Here is a 14,248-nt window from a genome sequence, read left to right as displayed (position 1 = left end):
CTGCTTCCATCCCTGGTGCTGGCCTTTTTGTTTGTTAAATATGTAGAAGAGTTGACAGTAATAAGTACCAAACAATTGTGTTATAGCATATTTAAAGCCTACTTTGCTTCTCATATTTTCCAACCTTACAGTTATAATGCTGCAGATAAATCCTGTAATATCATAAGGAGTATGAGTTGCTATTTGACATATGACATATGTGGTACACTAGCGATGAAATATGCCAGTGGCACTAATAAATATATAGGAATTGCTAAGAAATATAGTCTTAAACTATATAATACCAATGCCAAAAACAAATTAGTAGCATTCATACCACTAAAATATGACTTTTTGAATTAAAAGAAAACTATAAGATTACTGATAAATGACAATACAAATGTAACGTTATATTCATTGTTACAGATACTTTCTGATTTAATCAACTTGTGGCATGGTTAACTGATGCATATAATGCTTAACATTTTTTTTTTTTTTAATGTATGTATGCATATATGTGCGTATGTATGTATGTGTGTATATATATATATATGTGTGTGTGTATGTGTATGTATGTATATGTATATATATATATATATATATATATATATATATATATATATATATATATATAGGTAGACCATTACAATAAATTTGATACCTATGAATGCCACTCACACTATAAGGGAGATAGACAGCAAGCATATTATTTTTAAGATGCATAACCGTTATTGTTACACAAAAGATATAGTAAAATAAAAGATTTTCCTTTACAATTTAAACAAAACCAAATAGTTAAGTATTAAATCTATGTATAGTTGGGTTGCCTTAGTGTTTTATAAAATATTAAAAATAGATAACGACTGTATTTAAGTAATCTATAAAGACAGATACATGTATACTTAAAAGATATATAAGATACTTTTCATTATAAAACTACCATATGGCGGGGCCGGGGGAGGATGCTGAAATGCAGACTTAGAGAGATCGCTTGAATGATTAGATCATTCAAGGATGAGATGTTTTTTCTCATGGAGGGGTTTGGTGGTTGTTTATCTTATATTGTTCTCAGTTATGATCTTGTAATTTACTTTTATTGGGTGTCTATAATCTATTGTAATACTGTTGGAAGAAGAACAAGTCATTCTCTTCATGTACACACATCTACACATTGTTACGAGTATATAAATATGGATAAAAGCAAAGCTAATATAAATCCAATTGCAAAATGTATATCTCTTAATGTAAATGGTTTAAATAATAGCTGCAAAAGGGGAAGTCTTTATAGATATTTAAAGCTATGTGAAGCGCAACTAGTATTTTTACAGGAAACACACCTTACACAGGAAGACATAAATAAAATAAACTATTTAAATTATACAATACTAGTAAGTTCCACCTATAGTCAGAAGCGAAGGGGAGTAGCAATTTTGTGGAAAAACACTACTTTAAAGCCTAAAATCATAAACACGTTCCATGACAACTCAGGAATGTTTTGTCTAGTGACAATATCTATCAATGAAATGATATATACATTAGTGAATATTTATTGGATACCAGGACTAGGTGTTAGAGTGGCCAAACAACACTTAGAAGACATTGTACAATATACCAAAGGCAATTTAATCATAGCTGGAGATTTCAATTGCATTATAAAAGAAACTGACACAAATACTAAAACTACATGTAAGAGATCACCTTTAACAAAGTTGTTATCTGAGTTTGTTGAAACTTTTAATATAGCTGACATAAATGAGTATGCTATCCCAGATTCACTATTCTTTACACATTTTTCCAATAGACATAATACATACTCTAGAATAGATAGAGTGTACATAACAAAGGATTTAACCTCTAATTTAAATAAAGTCAAGACAATTTCATGTCCATTTTCGGACCATAACACCATAACATTTGAGATAGACTTATGTTTCAAGAGAAGGATATCAGTAACAAGAATACCATCTTACATAACAAATCTCAAAGATTTTAAGGAATTTTATATTAAAGAGACACAAACATTCCTAGATATCAATCTTACAAAAGATGTATCTGAAATATATATATGGGATGCATTGAAAGCATAGCTATATGGAAGAGTGGTGGGATGGTATAAAAATAAACAAAAACAGTGGAATAAGGAATTAATGGAATTACAGTCAAAAGTAGATAATTTAAAGCTTGATATTCAAAATGGAAACACCAACTTAATAAAAGAACTAGAAGATACTAATAAAAAATACTCAGAGATGCTACACCACAAAACAATGATCAACTTAGAAAAAAATTAAACTATGTTACTATTCAATGAACCCTAAAAACCAACGAAGAATAGCAAATAGGACTAAAAAGATTATTAAAACAAATCAAATCAAGGAAATACATAATATAGAAACCAAAAAAAAAGTATCTGATTTAGAAGGGATACTAGAAGCTTTTAGGCTATTTTTTCATAAACTTAATAATCAAAATGAGAAAACAGAAACACATTCAGCATTGAAAGCTTTTCTCAAAAACAATGTTAAAGTTAGGTTATTAGAGGAGCAGGTACAACTAATAGATAAACAAATAACAATGACAGAACTTAAAGCTGAAGTAAATAAGCTAAAATTAAACAAAGCTCCAGGTATAGATAATATCACCCCAGAAATGTTTGAATTACTATCAAATGAGGTTTTGCTGTTGTTATTGAATGTCTTTACATCAGTTAAAAATGGTAAAGACATTCCTCCTTCTTGGAAGTACACATTAATATCACCCAGTGAATGTTCATCATACAGACCCATTTCACTTCTTAATATAGATTATAAAATTTTTATGGCAATACATGCTGCTCAAATAAAACAATTACTACCACTTTTGATAGAGGAGGATCAAACAGGTTTTATAAAAGATAGGAACACTTATGACAACATTCAAAGAATTCTTTCCTTAATTGATTATATAAATGTCACAAAAAACAAAATGAACGTTATTATCTTAGACATAAATAGCGCATTTGATTCAGTGAACTGGGATGATCTGTGGTTAGTTTTAGAAGAATATGGCTTCTCAAACAACTTCACTTTGTTAATAAAATCATTATATGAAAAATCATTGGCTTATATAAAACTGGGATCTTGTCTGTCTAAATCTATTAAAATAACTAAGGGCACAAAACAAGGCTGCCCTCTTTCTCCGTTATTGTTTGCGCTAGTCATTGAACCCTTAGCAAATAATATACGTATGGATAAAAATATTGAAGGAATACAACTAGACAACAGCCTAGAGCTTAAAATTCAACTTTTTGCTGATGATATTTTAATTACCTTAAAAATAATAATAGCAGTTTAAAAGCATTATGGGACTCAATTCAAAACTTTCAAAACTTTTTAAGTCTTAAATTTAATGAGAACAAAACAAATGTATTGCTTATAAATACTAATAAAAAAGATCTAAATAAAAATACCATAAATATATCTCTACCGATAATATAATTAAATACTTGGGAATTATAATAACTAACAACCTAGATACTACAATTGAAACAAATTATAAAGAGACCTTAAATAATATTAAAAATCTAATACACAGATGGAATAAATTCTTCTTTTCAATGGAAGAAAGGCTTTATATGATTAAAATGATCATATTTCCAAAAATTCTTTATGTCATACAAGCTTGTTCTTTGCCACCAGCTAAATCGCACCTAAAACAATTAAATGATTTAATGGTAAGATTCCTATGGTATCCAAAAAACCAAGGATAGCTATGAAGTATCATCTAGATGATTGGGATATAGGTGGCATAGGTTTACCAGACATAGAAATATATTTGCATTCATCCATTATTAAAACAATATCATTATGGCTAAATACAAAATATACATCAAAATGGAAGCTAGTTCATGAGAGAATCTGGTTAAAATCAGGATTTGTAGTAGCAAATAAGTATACAGATTTCATACCAAACAATTTTCTATGGCTGATGAAGGAATATATGATGATACATAAGAATAAAAATATAAGTTCCAAATACATTACTTATACATTAAAAATTTTCCAAAATCTTATTAATAGCAATCCTGATATTAAAGCATGGTCATTTCTTTTATATCCAGTAGCGTACACATAAGGTAATATAATAACATTTAATATGGAAGTAGTCAACATGCTTAAAGAAAAGGGATTAATATATTGGCATTAATTGCTAAACTCTGGAAAACCTCTGACAATAGACCAGATTAAACAGAAATTAAATATGGAAGATAGTTCGTGGTTACATGTACAAGAATTAAAACAGTATATATTAAGCAAACAAGAAACAATGCAACCATCAATAAGACAAAATGTTCCTAACCTTATAGAACATATAATATTACTAACGAATCAACCCATTACTGGAAAGGGATACTTAACATCTATTTATAAAACAAACAAAAAAATAAAAATGCATAATAATGACAAAATATGGAATTATTATAGATCAGTTAATGGACATGTACCAAATGACAGAGATAAAAAACTAATTCTTCTCTCTCCAAAGCAGACATCACTTTCATTACATTGGAGACTTTTTACATGGCAATTCATACACAGATCTTATGTAACCCCTCATAAAATGGAACTTATGTTTAAGAAAAATATTGGCTGCTGGAGATGTGATTTATCAATAAAAGCAGACTGGCAACATATGTTCTACGAATGTCATTTGATTAAGCCATATTGGGATAAAATAAATTATTTTCTGCAAATGGTATTCAATGATAAATTCCAGATTTCCAAATCTATTATTTTGTTTAATGCACCTGTACCCGACTGTGTGCCAAGAACAAAATATGTAATCTTATGGACTCTCCTAGCTATTGCAAGGAAGAACATTACATCAAACTGGAAATCCAAAGCTTCTCCAACGTTTAAGCAATTCATGAATATGGTGTCAGCAGTATCACAATTGGAAATGAACACTATTAAAGGAAGAACTGAAAGAACTACATCATTATACATAGCATGGCAAAAAGTAACTGAAATACTGGAGAATAATGACTGCAGCAGATTATAATCAGGAAACAATTGTATAGAAAGTCAATTATATGTCAACAATAGACACCCTTGTAAATACTTTATTTTGGTTTTAATGTTTGATATCTGTTTAGAAGTTTTTGCCTACCTTTTTAAATAATTTGTAAATACTTCATTTTCATAAATAACCTGCATTCATGTTTTCTTGTTTTTGGAAATGAATAAAAATATTTAAAAAAAAAAAAAAGCAGTAAAACGCATATTAACATATCTAAAAATAAAAAATACAAGAATAACTACTTACTATAAAAATGACCTATCAATATATATATATATATATATATATATATATATATATATATATATATATATATATATATATGAATGGATATGCATAGTTCATCTTGAGTGATAAGCATGTTTCTCAGGCCATATCAAAAATAATCTATTGAGAAACGTCATCTATCTTATATTGGAGTAAGAGACTTCTCAAAATTCATATAAAATAAAATAAACAGTCCCCGGGATTCATGAAGCTTGCGCCAGATGCAGGAGTAGCGTCAGTGATCTAATGCTAAATATGTCCGCCGAGTGATTCAGGTACACACTGTTTCCACGTGCCCTACCAGTGTACACCAGAGCTGCGCAGCTCCTGGCGCATGTATGCTAATTACCCCATGTGCAGTAGTGTAGCATGCAAATGAAGGTATATAGCAATTCATGAAGTGGTGCAGGCATAGCGTAAGCATGCAGAAATGTAAACCAAAAAAATGGTAAGCATAAGGATGTACCACACAGTGTAGTGGTACAACACCAATGTGTGGCCTGGAGATAAACATGACATCAAGAAAGGGGTGTGCCACCTCAGCTGTAAGCACATTGGAGCATTGCTAATCTGGGTTGCCCATTGCTAAGCAAAGCCACAGGATAGGGGTGTGGAAGTAGCCATAGCTTTGCTTAGCTGGGAGCACACAAGGTAACCGAAAGTGCATGTGAACGTGGATGAAAACATGCTTGAAACCCGGTAAACGGCTGTGCGCAGCATGCACCATAGCTGAAACAGGAAGGATATGGGAAGACAATAAGGAAATGCTGCTGCATGGTAATTGGAACTCACAGTGGGCCATTGACAACAGCTAACAAGGCTGCTAGCAGCTACCTGCAGAACAGTAAAGGAGAGGTGCCGTACTGCAAAGAAAAGAGAATTGTCACAGCAGAACAAAGCAAACTTGCAGTAGATCAGCTACATAACACATTTTGCAACACAATCCTGGTTGGGAAAGTACAAAACAAGAAAGCAGGCAGCTGGATGCATGCCTGACAATGGGAGGGGAATCAGTTTTAAAAGTGAAGTAAAGGGCAATAGATGAAACATGGCAGCCAAGCATAAGTCAACACCAAAGGCCCAACAATAGCAGTACCTGCTGTAAAACCCATAATTAAAATACACTGCAGCTGGAATTGCACATATACACCCAATTACACCAGCAGCAACCATTGCACAATAGTATAAGGTGTGAAATCCCCACACACACACTTGTGTATTCCCAGACACTTTGCACCATTGGTGTATACAGATGGGGGAACTTTTAATATGTACATGTTAGGGGCTGCAATAGCTTTGATTCACCAGCATGCGTTGGAGATTGATGGTGGTGTGAAGGATGATGCTGACAACCATCTCAGGCACCAGAGGAGGAGAAGAGTGTTCAGACCCAGGGTAACCTACCAGGGGCTACATGATCTGGAGACAGTAGAGCATTACAGGGTGGACAGGGACACCATACAGCAACTTGTTGAGCTGTGCCGACCATGCCTCAGAGCCAGAAATAACAGAGGGGAACCCATCCCAGCGGACATGAAGGTATGTGTAAGCTTGAGAATACTAGCCACAGGTACCTTTCAAAGGCCAACTGGGGATATCATGGGGATCTCACAGGCATCAGCATCCAAGGTACTCCACCAGTTCCTGGATGCCATGTTACCACATGCCAATGAGCACATATACTTCCCCCGAACGCAGGAGGAGTTGGCCAGCAATATGCGTCTCTTCCACCGTGTGGCAGACTACCCGGAGGTACTGGGTTCAATAAACTGCACACACATACACATCAAGACACCACCCAGTGAGCAGGTTAGGTGCTACATAAACTACAAGGGATACCATCCATCAACTGCCAAGTCATGTGCAATGCCTAGGGCATTATCATGGATGTGTGTGCTGGCAGCCCTGGAAGCTATCACAACTTCCACATCTGGCATGCCTCACAGCTGTATCAGGCATTTGCCAAGGGGGATATCCCATATGGCCACCTGGCGGGGGATGCTGGCTATGCACTGGAAATGTGGATGATGACTCCCATCAGAAATGCACACACAGCCAAGCAAGAACGCCATAATGAGGCACATGCATTAACCAGAATCATCATGGAGTACGTGTCTGGGATGCTGAAATCATGGCTCCGTTGCTTGGACATATCTGGTGGAACCTTGCAGTACTCTCCAGGCACGTGTGCCCACATCTTCATAGTATGTGCCATGGTACACAATATGATCCTTTGGAAACAGCTGCAGCAGGGACAGAATGGTGAAGGCCCTCACAGCTCACCATCATTGCCAAGGGCCCCACAGGCACAGAGGGACTCAGATGATGAACACCCTGTGCCAGCCCCAGTAGGCAGACGGAGGTGTGCCCAGTATGCCCATGCCTTGGCAAAGAGGGAACGTACAGCACACACACTGACAGTGTAGGCACCTATGGACTGACACCCTTCTCCACCTGCACACACAGCAAACATGGATGGCACACACAAGACCACCTGTAAATTGTCATGTATAGGTGGTCTACTGTATGCATCCTACATAGGCAGCCCTCAACTATTGTACACACAACTGCCATTGGTACAAGTTAAGTCAATACCTGAACAGTAAATTAAGCTATCAACATGTGTCCATACTGTATGTATAGGTTCATAGATACATAGGTAGGTACAAGCATAGCCAAAAAGTGTCTGCTGTCACTACCCCATTGATTAACTAACTGTCCCTCTGTGGAGCAGAGCCAATTGTGGGAACCCTGAGGTGTATCCACTGTTCCCCATCCACTCTGCAAGTATTCCCTGGAGTGTTAATGAGGGGTTTCGTATAATGTAATCAGAGATGTAGTTCCAAATAATGGGAGGTACCCATGACAGGAATCTGTCACTCCAGCATCTTCCAGTTTTGGTTGTGGCAAGGTGTAGCTCATTACAGTGTGTGGCTCACTGTGACATGGATGCCCATAGGTGGAGCATATCCATTAAGCCTGACTTGGACATGGCTTTGTTGGCCAGCAAATATCATCCCTGAGTAAACGAGATGCCACTGAGTAATGCATGAGTTTATGCAGTCTGGCAGCATAGGACACATGTCTGAGGGCATTATCCCTCAATGCGAGGGACGTCCGTCGCCCTTCCAGCTGTCAGATACGTCTTCTGAGGTACATCCAAAATGGGTTATCATACTCGATGATGGGATTGATGACTGATGAGTTAAGGGGAAAAATAACCTAAGTCTGTTTATATGTGAACCCTTAAGTAATCAAACGGCCTATATAGATGGATGTCCTAACTACTTTGCACATATGACTGTCAAAGGAGATCACTATGTAATGTAGTCCCCACATACCCATTATGTCATCTGAATTATACTGCCTGCCACTCATGTGTTAATATGTGTGTGTGTAGTTTTCCAAAATGGAATGACCTTGCAGTATGTGGCCTTTAGCTGGAGGCCATCACTCTGACACCCTGTGCTGGTCTATGTGAGGCCCTTTGAAGGATGTCTCTGACAGCTGGACTGTCAGTTATGGCTCCCAATCTGCAGTAATCACCAAACACGGCCTGCTGTAGTACACCTGTGTTAGCTTGTACCTCTGAGAAGTATATGGCAAACAGTAGGGGTCCCAGGACTGAGTTCTATGGGACACCAGTTGTGACTGGTCAAGAGTTGGACCTGGAGGCTGCTAGGCTTACCATGTGGGTTCTGTGTGTAAGCCTGTTGGCAAACACACCTGTGATGTATGGGTGTATGTACTGGCTGCTGAGTGTAGTAATAATACTTGAGTGGGGAATGGTGTCAAAATCCTTGGCAAGGTCCAGGTAGTATGTGTGAACTACCACACCCCACACCTAAAGTCTAGGTGGCTGTAAGATGTCAAACTGCTTCAGTAGGCATGATCTGCACTCAATCAAGTTGAACTGGGTTGGGTCAAGTGTCTGGAGATTACCATTATCTATGTTCATGAGTGCCATGAGGATGTGCTCCATAGCCGTGCAGATCAGGCTACTCAGGCCTATGGGGTGGTAGTTACCATGGTCAGTTGTGTCACCACCTCGGTGGAGTGTAATAGCTGTTGCCATGCACCAGTGATTGGCCATGTAGCCTGTGTAGAGGCTGATGTTGAATTGCTATATTAGGCGGGGGACCACTTTGTCTTGTAGTGTCTGCAGGACACAGTCTGGGACACCATCTGCCTCAGTTGATGCTCTGTCATGCCATTTGAAAGGCCCATTACCACCTGTGTGTCACAGATGTCTGGGATACTGTATGTTTTGGGTATTGTTGTGGGCCCAGTAGTGGGTGAAGCTTGCTCCGAATGTATCATCAAGTGTGTTGGTGATATCAGTAGGGTCAGTATATTCAGTGCAATATTGCACCAGCACAGTGAAAATCTGTGTGTTACTGCTTACATCCTTGACATAGCCAAAGAAGCCTTTGTGGTCATATACTGCATCCATGCCTATTTACCTGTGGATGTCAGCCTTGGATGATTACATGAGTAACATAAGTATCTTGCTAATACTGGTCACAGATGTCTGCATGTCTTGAGATTTGCTGTTGTTCTGGACTACTGTACTACTTCTGTTGTATAGCCTGTATAATGCAGGGGTTCAGCAGACTGGTGTCCTTGTGTAGTAGTAGCTAGTCCTGGTTTACCATTGATGGCATGACCCATACATCTTTGTAGGTGCTTATAGAGTGCATTCGTAATTCTGTCTGTATCTTGAGCAGTGTCATCCCTGAGCATGGGGGCTGTGAACCCTCCCACCTCTGTCATTAGTACTGTGGATTTAGCTGTAGGAAAGGTATTCACTCTGTGTTCCTTGGGTGGGGGAGATGGTTGGGAGTAGAAATCATCTATGAATAGTTCATGGTCAGATCTAAACAGTCACCGGTTTATCTCTGCTGTAGTGCACCTGTTGCACATGTCAGTGATTACCACTTCTAGTAGGTTTTCACCTCTCATTAGTCCATCTACCAACTGATACAGGCCATATGAGGTGATAAATCCCTGGAAGTGCTGGGCCTGGAAGTAAATACTTGAGTAGGTTATCCAGATAAGTGTAGGGTAGCCAACACTGACCAATAACAGGGTGTCTGGTAGGACTGTCATGTTTACCACTGTCTCCAGATAGTTGTAGTGGTACTCCTGGGTCATGAAGGGTTATCTGTAGAAGCTCACAGTCTGCATTGCAGTCGTGGCTGATGTTAGCTGCAAATGGATGATGATGACGCTACATCACCTGTTTCAGGTCTACATGAACGAACTACCTCATGCCCGCACCCATAGTGGCAGTAGCATAAGGAGTGCAGCTGATGCTGTGCTGTCCACACCACGACACAGCAGGCCATGTGCATGTGGCCATGGATGGTCTCAACAGTGACGTGCTTCCAGTGGACAAGTGTCATCAGACAGTACCCAATCTGCACCTCTGCCTGGTAGTGCCCGTACAACCCCTGGCAGGCAAAGGTCACATGGCTGTGGCCGGACACTGTGAACTGTAAAACCTGGCCTGAACAGTCCGCAGCTGTCAATAATACCCCTGTGTAGGTCAGACACATGCCAGAACTGTGTGCATACATACACCCACACATCGGAAACATATGTAGGGCACCACAACACACCCATGCATAACATCCACACCCGCCCAATTAGATTGAAGGCCACATGATGTCATCCAATGGTGCAGCCTAGGCCTCTGGCAAACATTATCACCCTGTGCATATGATGATGCCTGTGCCGCATCCCTGACATCCACACCATTGGTGCAGGGACATGCTCATATGGTCTGATGCACAGGGTGAACAGACTAGGAAGATAAGTGTAGTTTACAATTGTTGAGTACTGTTGACAGGCAGAAGATAAACCATGAACTACAGGTGTACAATTCATTTTGTACTGTTAACAGTATGTGTCTTGTGTAACAACAGTAACTGCATGTTGGTCATGATGTTCTGCTTTCCTCCTTCAGGTCTAATTGCACGTGCCAGTGGATGTCACTGTTTGCAGTTAGTGTCCCATATGTCAATGTGGACTAATCACAGGTATGTATGATTATACCAGCATGCACCTTGTAGCTGCCACATCACAGTGAGAATGTCCCACGTTCCAAACACGTCTACTGATCCAAGAGCATGCTAGCTCTGTATTAAGCTACTGTGGCTACAGATGTGACATCCATACTGGGTGACATCACAGGTACAGTTACATGGATTGGTGAGGTAAGAGAACGGTCTAGCTGATTACAAGGGTAGAAGTCAGTGGGAAGTGTGATGCCTCATTGGGAAGCAGTAATACACGTTCCCATGACAGGATGCCAACACACAACTGCACCCACACACTCAGGTATTGACACACATGTAATCAGTGACACAGTAACACACCCACACACTCACGGGTTCACTGACACAGTAACACACGCTCACACACAGTTGCTACTGTTGAGGTGAGGACCCCTGCCTATGTGCAAATCATCATTACAGTACTATCCACCTACATGATGCACCACAGAGAATACACATGTACAGGTAGTCAGTATGGCCTAAGATCGGGGACATCAACATGGATAGTAGATTGCATCGCCTGGATGGAAGGAGGTGTCTTATCAGTTCAGTATGGTAACATACATCCTCACTCCAGGGACCAGACAGCCATACATACACACACACACACACACACACACACACACACACACACACACACACACACACATACACACACTGTGGCATTCACTATTGAATACACCTATGTGACGCTCATACAGATACCTCACATGCATGAGATACACTCCCCTGCCTATGTCCTGCTTTCTACATTGCAGTCTGTACAGATGTCTACACTAGTGTACAGGAGAGTGAGTAACAATTGAGATGTATTCCCCACCATACGTGACCTATATGGACACACACGCAACCACACATGCCAGTACTGTGAATCAAACACCTGCCTAGCTCATGATATGTATGACAGACTTACAGCAGTATTGCATGTGTTACAAAGTGTAGTGACGCTTCCTTTGGCAACAGTGCTGATATATGCACATGGGGGGTCTTAACTGTTACAGGTGTCAAGTGATTTACCTTCGGTGTCACCCTGACCACTGTCTATGTTGTGTGTTATGCCGTTCAATTAACAAAACCATTGCTTACCGGTTACACAGGTTATTGTAGAACTGCTTGTGACACACCTGTGAGCTGTCCTCAGCAAACATCCATTTGCAAAGATGTGCCACCACTGAGCTATTTCCACACATCTGTCCATACCTGAGGTACATCTTTCCGTATATTCAGCATATCACCAGATCCAGTTGGCAATGTTGAGGCTGCATTGCAACTGCATGATGTACAAAGATACACGTCACCTGCATACATCAGCAAATGCACACGCATGGAATCTGAATGCACACCACTACATGTACATGTGTGTAGGTCCTACAATCCTGTCATTTGGGCATGTTTGTAGGCATTGCAATTGATGGACATGTGTAATGACATACATGATACATGGACTGTTGTATGATATGATAGATGTAATGGGTGACCGGTATAGAGGGAATGTTACCTCTGTCATCATTGATATCACACCTTATGTACTATTAGCATTCAGCAGCCATGGACCTACATTCCATGTGCATGTGTGTAATGGCTGTAGCCACCTATCTGCACAAAGGACAACAACAGCTATGCTATTTACATGTATGTTGTGTGTGTGGCATGTACATATCCAGGGAAGGTACATGCATGTCATATCCAAACATGAGGGTGTTTGCTGGTGTACAGCAACAGTCATCTGATAATGCTGTAAATAACTGAGGGCCAATGGTATGTGTACAGCTGACCTGGTTATAGACAGTGGTATCATTGTATTGCATAACACATGATTTAACTGTGTCAGTACATGGGTACTCTCTACAGTTGATGTACAGCTTGTTACAGTCCACTGGTCAAAGGTCACATGGTGGTGTACTCTTATATGTCCTACAACATGTATGGATGTGTGTTGGTGGTCCAAGGGCATGGTGGTGTCTGAGGTTTACATCCTAGAATGCAGCATTTGACACTGTGTCCTGCACCTGACTAATCTGTGATGCCTTTTGTGGGAGTACCGGTCAGTACATGTGAGTGGTCTCTATGTATGTGGGGACACCACCACCTGGAGCGGCCCATAACTGTGTTATGGCCCACATGTCTGGTTCTGAGGTATATGGTGGTAGTGCTATTGTGCAGTACAAAGCCTTCAGCCAGGTGTTCCTCACTGCACAGATATCAGTACTCCCCATTGTTGGATCTACAGTGAGCAGCTGTGATTATGGACGCTGCACATCTAGCACTGGTTAGCATAAGCATACAATGCAGTTGTCTTCTAGGTGTCAGGGTGTTGTCCTGTGTTTAGGACATTTGCCTTGAAATGACACTATATGGGCGAATGCAACTTGGGTATCATCCCCACTCCCTTGAATCATGGATGCATGTGATATGTGTCAAAGGCCTGTCTACTGTCAGTCATGTCATCCCAGAATGACAAACACTGGACAACCTCATAATTACAGAAGGACATTGGCTCATTGTGTTGGTCAAGCAGTTGTCACTCCTAGCAAGGCTCATTGTGTTGGTCAAGCAGTTGCCACTCCTAGCAAGACATCACTGCGAGTGGTGGTATTGTACTTGGTATAGGATGGTACATCTAAGGTGATGGACAGCAGCAGATGTTGTGCATAAGACCGGTGTCAGATATATTTAGAGCTACTGCTAACAATGACAAATGCTAACACCAGAGTCCATTACAATGTGTTCTTTACATCTAACTGTAATAGCATGGCCACTGTGGCCTTCCTTGTTTAGAATCAGAGTGCATCCCAGACAGCCCTGTGCTACTAAGTGTATGAGCATGCCCAGTATAACCTTGTGTAGATGGACACTTAGTGCATTCCGAACAGCCCTGTGATATT

Source organism: Protopterus annectens, chromosome 4.part0, assembly GCF_019279795.1.
Source record: "Protopterus annectens isolate FY-2018-M chromosome 4.part0, PAN1.0, whole genome shotgun sequence".
Lineage (NCBI taxonomy): Eukaryota > Metazoa > Chordata > Ceratodontiformes > Protopteridae > Protopterus > Protopterus annectens.
Note: the sequence above shows the minus strand (reverse complement) of the source record.